Raw genomic sequence first — 10607 nt, forward strand, 5'->3', positions numbered from 1 at the left:
AAATGAGCCGTGAGGAGTCAATTGAGCACGGTACTGGATGACGGCCGGCACAGACTGAATCACACCACAGCAGGAGTCAGCATCGAGGAAGGAGTGCAAATAATTATGCTAGAAAAGTAAATGAAAAGGATTTTTTTTAAATCATATTAACTCCGTATATATGTAAATGTAAAAAAGGTGCTATATTGGACAGATATTAATTTGACAGATATGTAAGGATTTTATGACTGCTGTGATATACTATCAGTAATCAAGGGTTAAAGTGTTTTTCACAGTCACATGATGTCAGAGAGCTGGCTCATGGTACAAACACGAGCCCTCCAACAGCCAAGAACATCTTGCCTACAGATGTGTCGGGACCGCAAATACTTCAAAGTGCCTCGATCAAACCAGGAGAGAATTCTGGTGCCAATAGTAAATGGCCTGAACATGCTGAGTGGAAAATGTTAAGCTTTCAAAGATGGGTGTACACACACACACACACACACACACACACACACACACACACACACACACACACACACACACACACACACACACACACACACACACACACACACACACACACACACACACACACACACACACACACACACACACACACACACACACACACACACACACACACACACACTAAAAGGACATCCTACATAAACATACCTGAACTCCAGTGCATACAGTATGCATTCAAACTCATAGAAGCGCGAACACATACATGCGCACACTTGTACATTGATGCATACACTTGTGTATGGATAGATAGAGAAAATCACCTCCACACAAGACATTTTAAATACTGTAAATATATCTTAATCAAGAGATGCCATTTGGCAGTTGGTGAATTTTATACAGATAATTTATCCTGAAGTGGGCACTATTTTCAACCTTTGTCAATCAGGAATACATTACTCCAAAATTTGACTTTGTATTGTGTTCTTGTGTGATGACATGCCTCAAACACATAGCATATACATCAGGGTAGAAATGTACAATATAGCAGCAAATTCACAAAGTATTCCACTACTGAAATTTGGATTTATTGACCAAGGATACATTTTTGTCCATACAATATAATCACATAAAGGAGATTAGTGGCATTGAACTGGTTAATATTCAATGCCGTTGGTTCCAAGGCCAAAATAATGTGGTTCATTTATTATTTTTTTAAGTTTATGCCATAAATATGTAAACTAATCACCAGCATTCAGTCATACTGTTATAAAACCTCTACCTTATTAATTTGGAAAATGCAGTCATCCTTCAACAAGCGAAGAGGGAAATTAAGAAAAGATGAATTATATGAACTAAGTGTGGATGGATGAAGAACCCAATGCACTGAGGTACTAAGGCATGCAACTCATCAACTCCCATTGTGTTTATATCAATGGTGCCAATTTTACTTTCATCTGGCTGGTGAAAGTTGTGTGGGCGAAGTGGCAAAACAGAGCAGAGGGGAAGACAAAGCACATTAAAGGGGAAATCAACTGGTCCTTTATCATCTTCAATTATACTTTACATCCTATTTATAGTGCTCATCACTTCCAGCCTAACCCATCCCAAGAAAACTCAAAACAGCACACTTCAAACTTTTGCAAATATTGCACATAGGATATTTTGCTGTAAAAAGATCAAATTCACATTTCTAATATTGAAGTCTATCTGGCAAACATGTGATGAAATTTACCCGGTGGGGAAGCTCAGAGGAGTCTGAGTTTGCCTAACTCATAAGGTCTGGAACCCAATTGTGCCTTAAATCTGTCACACATTGGAATCCATTACTGCTGAGTATGGAGAATGCCTTCCTCATAGTATGCTAAAATATTACCTGGTCCACACAGTGTTAAAAAAAAAATCACACCAAGGAACATAGCTCACTGACTGAATCACAAATTAAGCCAATTATTTTGGGATGGATTTCATTCAAATCAGTAAGATTGGTATTGTTATTCATTTTCCTGACTAAAAATGCCATCCAAATTGAATTTAATACCTCCCACTGTCTTACTCACAATACATGGTTACAGATGTCCCATCGCTTTTTCTGTAAATATACATCTGATGTGAATCTTTCAACAGTGGGAATTTATTAAAGTCAGGATGGAAGCAGAGAATTTTGTAGCAAAGTATAATGGATTAAGTACAGTTATGTTACATTACAAAATAGTACAGTTGTGACAATCATCCTGTAGGGCCTCCTGAGAGCTTTAAGTTTATTCTGCGCATAGCTGTGTTTTATTGGTTCCAAGTTCAGTCCTAGCTCCGTGCTTAGTTCGCAGACTTTAAGTAAGACTTTCTAGAGTTACCCAAAACACCTTGAATTAGACCGGAGGAGGATCAGCCCAGCCGGATACTTCTGAATGCTTTTAGCACTGCTTGCCATAAGTGTTTATTTGTAGACATTCCTGGATTGAAATGAGCCCCTATGGAAATTCTTACCTTTCATTGGTGAACGCAGCTTTGGCCTGAGCAGCAGCTGAAGCAACCTGAACAGGATAGGCCTGACTTTTATCACCACCAAAAAGCAGGAAGGGGTCTTTGAAACAGACGTTAATCCCACATCCTTATGTATGTAAAAGGCTAAACACCAAATTTAGGTGACATTTTGAGTCAAGGCCCTTTTTCAGACTGGACATCTCTGGAGAACTGTGCAAGGATCTTGACCTGAAACATCACCTATCCATGTTCTCAATAATTGTGTAGGAAGGAACGGTAGATGCTAGTTTACACCAAAGATAGACACCAAATGCTGGAGTAACTCAGCGGGTCAGGCAGCATCTCTGGAGAAAAGGAATCGGTGACGTCTTGGGTCAAGACCCTTCTCCAGAGATGTTGACTGACCCATTGAGTTACTATTATGTAAACCAGCACCTGCAGTTCTTTGTTTCCACTTAAAAATAATTTAATCGATCTTCAAGGCAGATCTTGTACCTTTGAGAAACTGTGGCAACAGTTCCTAAAATTGGATCATATTTTGATCCATAATACATCCAAAAGGAATTGTTTACTTATTATCTTATTCATCAAGAATTTAGCTTTCAATATTTTCCTGAAGTTATTCTTTGATGATTAATAATTAGAATTATATTGGTCTACAAGTACTACAAGTACAACTGATTGCATGCTTAACCATGAGACTGAATGGTGTGGATTCATGTCACTCGAACATATTCGAAAGGTGGTTTCTGATGCTACATTGCTAACTATGTCATTTCTCAAAGGACATGTTAGACCGCACTCCCTTCTGTTTTCTCGCATGGATTCGAGATATTTCATCGTACTAATTTCACTGTCCCACTTGGGTGACCTAATCCGCGAGTTCTGGCGAGTTTGCCCTCGACTCATACTCGCAGCATCGTCGACACGAGGTCATAGGAGGTCTTCGTAACTCTCCTTCATGCTCGAGAGTGGTCTCCGCGTATTCGAGGCCTCAGCTAGGTCGCGGTGTTTATTTCAATATGTTAAAAAAATTCCCGCGAGTAAAAATAGGTCGCCATGGAAAAAAACATTGCTTTTTTTACTCGTAGGTTTAGTCATAGTAGGTCATGGTAGGTCGTAGTAGGTCGGCATGCTAGTCGTAGGTAACTGAGGGTAGTCAAAGGTAGTCGTAGAGTGTCTTCATCATAGTCAAAGGGAGGTCGAAGGAGATCGAAGGAGGTCGTCTTCACTCTCCACTATTCGGTGTCCAATTTTCCCGAAGTTAGTCTTGGCTTGTCGTAGCTAGACGAAGCTAGTCTTCTACATAGTCGAAGGAGGTCTTCAACATGTCATTTTTTTCAAACTCTTCTAAACTCGCCAATTAGGTCGCCTACGTGGGACAGCCCCTTAATGAAAAATAGGGATTTTCCCCAGTTTGCCAGCCAGTACTCCATTTTCTCAGCATCTCTCTCTTCCCTGGAATTGATGGAATTTTTACTTTTAATTTTGTGCACTTAATTACAACTATTATTATCTTTGATATGGTGTGCATAGCCTGTTTTCAAGGTAGTATCAGTTGTAGCATCAGTTACTCTGTCTTTCTAATGTTCACGTTCAACAAGCATGATGAAGTCTGGATGTCCAGAACGTTGATGCAATGATACATGCATGGACTCGGCAGAAAGTCTCACTTACAATGCATTTGAAAATGTTGTTCACAAAGGAATTCATGATACCCTTGCCATGGAGGTGATGTCAATGTGGCTCAAACCTGCAATATCACTTTGCAGTGGGAATAATTATTTTTCTCTGACTTTCTCCACTTCTTTCTGGTTTTTGTTAGTGCTTGAGTCACGTTTTCTTTGGCAACCTTTTCTTCTCCTCAGGCATTTTTTTTTTAGTATTTGGTATTCCTTGGCAATATCCCATCAAAGTACCAACCTTGTTTGTATAATCACCCTGATGTCTTATATTGTTCCTTTAAAGTCTAGCTGTACTTCAATTTGTATCACAATTACATACATTTGGATTCATATCAACATATTGTGTTGAATGATTCAGGTGTTAAATCATTTCATGTAGATAGAATCATAAATAAAAAATCACTCTCAGTTATAGAACTGAAACATAGGAGCAGATATTCATTGCACATATGGTATAAAATTGGACCTTTGGTGCATATAATAGAGGACAAAACTTTTACCTCTCAAAATCTCACAGCACAGAAGGAGGCCTGTTCTGGCCCTTTGTAGATTATATAACCTTTGAAAATTTCCTATTGAAGTAAATATCCATTTCACTTTTGAAAGCTAAATCTCCTTTCACTGTTGTACATTCCAGATCATCCTGTGTAAAAATACCTCCCCCTGTTCTTTGGTGCTTTTGCCAATTATCATAAATCTGTCTTTTGTTTAGCAACAAGCCGAAGTGGAAATAATTTCTCCTTATTTATTCAATCAAAATCCTTCATAATTTTGAACACCTATATTAACTCCCCTTTGAAATGTCCCCACTGTAAGAAGACTTTTTTTCTCCAATCTTCATTTTAAATGGTGTCTCTCGTCCTTACTCAAACCTTCTAAACTGTGAAATGTAGATCTGAATTCAATTGTCCAGCAAGGGTATAATTAGTAATTTACAAAGTTATAGCAACACTTTCTCATTCTTTATGAAGCAGAGTGCACGTACTGCAAATCCAAAACAAAGTAAAGAAATATATGAAACAAGGAACAAACCACTCAGCGCACACAAAGGAATAAGCCACAGTTACAACTAATTGTCCCAAAGTAACCTAAAGACATCATCTACTATTTCCTTCGCTCCAGATGCTGCCTCATCCGCTGAGTTTCTCCAGCATTTTTGTCTACCTTAAACATCTACATCATTTTATATTTTTTAATTAACATTTTTCTAGATTGCAAAATAATTGCAAGTGCAATAAAAAATCAAAATGCAAGAAATACTCAGTGGGTCAGATAACATCTGTGGAGAGGGAAACAAACCTAATATTTCAGATCAATGACATTTTACCAGATACATTTTTAAATAAATGAAATACTGCAGTTACAAATAAGATCACCTGCAGAGCTTGATTATCTTTGACCAGACAAAATCTTAAAACCAATAGAGTAACATCTTAAAACCAACAGAAAACCAACATCTTAAACTCAGCAGAATAACAGCAACCAGTCAGAGAGGATAATCATCACAACGTGCCAACCAACAATTTTCTTCTTTCTCAAATTCCATTGTTAGTGCCCTGTTTTTTTATCCTTGTTTTGCTCCAGGTTTACTGGCCAGTCAATACATTATGTGCTATTCCATCCCATTTCCATTCTCTTTCTTTCAACTTCCTTCTATACTGCTATTCCTGAAAATTGAATATCTCTTGAGCCTCATGTTCTTTGGGAGTGGGGAGGGCACAAGGAAATGCTAGAAAAGACAGTGGATTCCCTACATTTATGTTTAGATTTATTATAGTCACGTGTATCGGCGCACAGTGAAAAGCTTTGCATTACAGGCTATCCATAATAGAATTAAGTCAAACTCAAGTACAATACGCCATAGGAAATGTTCACGGGAATTAATCTTACAAAATATCAGCAGTCCTTTCGACAAAATTCAATTTAAATGAAGCTTCAAATCCAGAAATGATATTAATTGATCATTCCATCTGTGTATCAAAAAAATACAGTATATAATCTGGCAAATTGAGTCAGTAAATTATAGTTTAAATTCTCTGAAATTCCAGTCACATTAATTCCTGCATAGTGTTTATTTCAGTTGAATTCTGAGCCAAACATTCAACAGCCTGAATCTTAAGACAAGTGTTTCATTATGCACCTTAATAATGAATGAATATTGGTTAATTCTCCATGACCTTTGTATGTGCAAAACCTAAGACCATGGACAATATCCATGTCTAAAAATAAATGCATGATTTGAACTCAAACCTAGGAGGGGGAAATGGCACAGGGAAAGAGAAAGAAAGAAATGGAGAATATGACAGATAAGAAAATAATTTTCCCAGAAAACAAATAGACTTCACATGTTGACATGTCAAATGGAATCCAGCAATAAAGATTCTCTCTGATGAAGATAGACACAAACTGCTGGAGTAACTCAATGGGACAGGCAGCATCTCTGGAGAGAAGGAATGGGTGATATTTCAGGTCGAGACCCTTCTTCAGACTTTGCTCCAGAGATGCTGCTTGCTTTATTCAAGTGAAAGTGAAATGAAACTGGGTAGGACAAGAATTAAGTGCGTTTCAATTAAACATATTCAATGCGAGAAAAATGTGGCTCATTCACTGTAAGCATCTTACTAAGTGTTAACTATGGCCAAATTAAAAATTATTTTTAGTTTCAGAGATACAGCATGGAAACAGACTCTAAATCCCACCGAGTCCACGCCAACCACTGATCACCCATTCACACCAATTCAATGTTATCTCACTTTTTGCATCCACTCCCCTGCACATTAGAGACAATTTACAGAGGCTGATTAACCTACAAATCCATACATCCTTGGGATGTGGGAGAAAATCGGAACACCCAGAGGAAAGCCACTGTTACAGGGAGAATGTGCAAATTCCACACGGGTAGCACCCGAGGTGTGGAGTGAACCCGGATCTAAGGCAGCAGCTCTACCAGCTCCGTTAAAAAAAAAGCTCCATTGTAACAATTACAACCAGGAAATCTTTGTCACTGTGGGAAAGGCCCTTGAAACAGTAACTCTGGATCTCTCTTTACGGATGCTGCTTGACTTAGGATTTCTAGCATTTTCTGTTTTTAATGTTTGGTTCTTGTTGCACAGAACAATCTTCAACCATTAAATATTAGCTAATATAAACACAAAATACATTCCATTCATAATACAAACAAGTTGGTTAACAATTGAGACATGGTGCATGACCCAACTAAATTGTAGGCTGTAGAGCGGATTCATAAAGAAATGTGCCAATAGAATAGCAGGATAGCAGTTAGTAAAACCAATTCCACCTAATGGACTGCACCACTTTGCTATGACTATACTGTAAAAAGTTCTAAAACATTTCCTTCTGTAGAATTTTTTCTTCAGGCAAAATATTTGAAATTTAATGCAGAAAGTTGAGACAGCGTACCTCTTAAAAAATCTCCGTCTTAATCCAATGGTAGAATAGACCTGTTTAAAACAGTGCAGGTAGAAATTACTGCTGGTGATATTATCACACTAATTCTTACCACATGTATCAAATTTCTTTCTCCCAACTTAATGGAAGCGCTAATCCATTTATTGTAACCTGGTTAATGGCTTCATTAAAGTTGTGGAGAGGGGAATTTAAGACAAATGTTTTCAATGTTCATAACCAACATGAATTTCTACTCTTTAATTAAGTAACTGAAATTCAATTTGAATTCTAGACATTTTTATTTTAAAAATATTTCCATTTTAAATTGGTGGAATTTATTATGCTATAGTTCAGTGTAAATTCACAGCAGACCACATTTTAGATCTTTTCCTTTTTGCTGTCCAAAAATTTCTCATAGTGCTGTAGGTCTTCTCAGGCGCAATCATACCATATGTGAGCAATCACAAAAATTGCAGCACAATATTACCCTGAAGCTAAGTGGCAAAATGCATTGCATACCCATACTAGATGAAAATCCACCTCCATTATGCAGATTGAGTGGTGCGGCGCTTTCAAACACAATTCTTTGAGCTCAAGGATCAAGATTTGAAGTCGGCCCAGACTGCTAGATTTTCAGGTGCTCTAATAGTTGCCTTTATTTCCATCTGAGACAGCTTGCTTTATACTACATTCTGCTTAGTCTTTTTGTTTGTGCCAGACTCTGTGGGTCAGCTAGGTTTTGTGCTGTGGACTGTGGACTGTGAACCAAGGCCACAGAAGCATTCAAGTGGCAGCACTATAATTTTTAGGTTGGGCTTGTTGCTAAATGTTTTATGTGGGTGTAGAATGCAATAGGTTCTTTCACAGAGTTCAGCTAATGGATGGAAATTATGGAACTGCATTCAAATATAATAGAGTTTTATAGTCATAGAGTCATAGAGTGATACAGCGAAGGAAACAGGCCCTTTGGCCCAACTTGCTCACACCAGCCAACATGTCCCAGCAACACGAGTTCCACCTACCTGCTTTTGGCCCATATCCCTCCAAACCTGTCTAACTGTTTATGAAACGTTGTGGTAGTACCTGCCTCAACTACCTCATTTGGCAGCTTGTTCCATACATCCACCACTTTTTGTGTGAAAAAAGTTACCCCTCAGATTCCTATTAAATCTTTTCCCCTTCACCTTAAACCTATACTTCTGCAATACCTATACATCTGGTTTTGAGGATTTAATTTTGGAATATTTTCTGGCCAGTCTCTGTTGTGGCAGCACGTAATTTAAAAAAAAAAGCGCGATGGTAATTAAGAGTTGATGGTTGTAAAGAAAATATATCGTACTGGTCTCAAAGAAAGAATTCTTCTTCGGTAAGATCTTAGGGAAGACCACAGCAATTTAAAAAAAGCTACACTTTACTTCTGGACCATTTAATCTGAATTTTGAATTTCTCACTACCCATGCAAGATATTCAAACAAAAGATTCTTTCTTTGACCCAATTCAAAGTCCTCATCTATACATTAGAAAATAAAGACCATACTCAAACATTTAGAAACAAGTAAACTATGATGACATTTGAATGAATTTATGATTTTATTGGTTCACAGTTTGCTGAACATAACCTGTCATCTGCCCTTATGACCCCCCCCCCCCCCCCCCCCCCCCCCCCCCCCCCCCCCCCCCCATGGTTCAACATTTACATGTTTACATCCATAAGAGTGAACTTGCTTGCTGGTAGTGTCCTCGGTTTGATGTGCCAAAGCCTTGTGTAATGTTGCATGAGTGGGCTGGAATAAAATCCGCCAACAAAACAGATGAGATATTTTTTATACATTTCTCATTCTTTTTAGTCAAATAACTTCAGAAATTAGCAATGAATAAAAAATCAAAATATTTTAATTAGCAAAAAATAAATCACCCAAAACATTTTAAAATGTTTCTACAATTAAAAACCATTGTAAATACAAAATTCCAACATACCTTATTCTTACCTATCTTCCTCACAGCTAAAACATATGTGCTTTCTCATTGCATTTCAATGCAGAGTCGAACTGTGCCACGCAATGACAACTTCAACATCTGGAGGCTGTCAGCTAAATCAAGACTTTCATGTTTGGATGCACATGTGACAAAGCCTCAATTTATTGAGGTAAGTGCAAGATTAGCCTCATTAACTTCAAAAACTAAATCTACTGTCCAATTGTCACAATACTTCACATATTTCAGTGTCAACAAAATTATAAAAATAAGGATTGGATGTTGTTATTTTCTGAAAGGTGCTTTTAACACCAGACCTCCTTTCTTCACTAAAAGCAGACAATTGCTTGCCATACTTAGAATTTTGAGCACTTGAATGTCATTAATACACAAAATTAAATAATTCCATATTGCTCATTAAAATATAAATTGCATAATAAAAATAACCATGAGGACTGGAAATTTGCTACGTTATTTTTTTGTTTATTCTTATGCCTGCATTTTACTAAAATTATGAAACGATGGAATAAGCCATTTGCTGATGAAACCTATGGTGGTTTATTTGTTTCTATTTGGCTTTTTGGTTAACAAGGCTTATTCTGAGGTTTGGCTGTTTTTCACAGGGCACTTAAGTAAGACTTTTTTATTGGTTTGCCTATTTTTAACAAATTCCTCAATTAAGGTTTTCAGTTATCTTTAGCTGCAGAATAATATTGTATCAACAGAAATAATGCATGGAGGACAAATGCTTCACAGATTTAAAATGATCATGTCCCCACTGCTTGGAAGAGGACTCCACCTCATCTTTCATGTTGAAGCTTCGCCTTTGGTACCAGATCCAGATTTAACTCATCTTTTTCTACGTTCCCGGTAGAAATTTGCAGTTTCAAATTACTTATGAGCAACTTTGATGGTTTACATCGGGGTTCTTTTCAAATTGGGATTTGAAAGTTCAGTGACATTTCAGTAGAGCTATAGAGGGAAGAACTCTGAATATATATTTTTTAATGATGGAGGAACTCAACAGGCAGGCAGCATCTGTGGAAAGAAATGGATAGATAGTATTTTGTGTCAAGACCTTCCTTTAGATTGACAATGAAGGCTCCA

The 10607-nt window shown here is 37.4% G+C and overlaps 1 long non-coding RNA gene across 1 annotated transcript in view; it reads right to left on the reverse strand.

The window, feature by feature from the left end:
• The window catches only part of LOC116977624, a 94918-nt gene extending 85595 nt beyond the window's left edge, over positions 1-9323 (reverse strand). The window contains exons 1-2 of the long non-coding RNA XR_004413263.1: positions 9224-9323; positions 7539-7579 (exon numbers count right to left, since the gene is read on the reverse strand). This is a non-coding gene — a long non-coding RNA (uncharacterized LOC116977624). The remainder of the gene's footprint in view (positions 1-7538; positions 7580-9223) is intronic.
• Between the last annotated feature and the right edge of the window lie 1284 nt (positions 9324-10607).

This window comes from Amblyraja radiata, chromosome 10, assembly GCF_010909765.2.
Source record: "Amblyraja radiata isolate CabotCenter1 chromosome 10, sAmbRad1.1.pri, whole genome shotgun sequence".
NCBI classification, from domain to species: Eukaryota; Metazoa; Chordata; class Chondrichthyes; order Rajiformes; family Rajidae; genus Amblyraja; species Amblyraja radiata.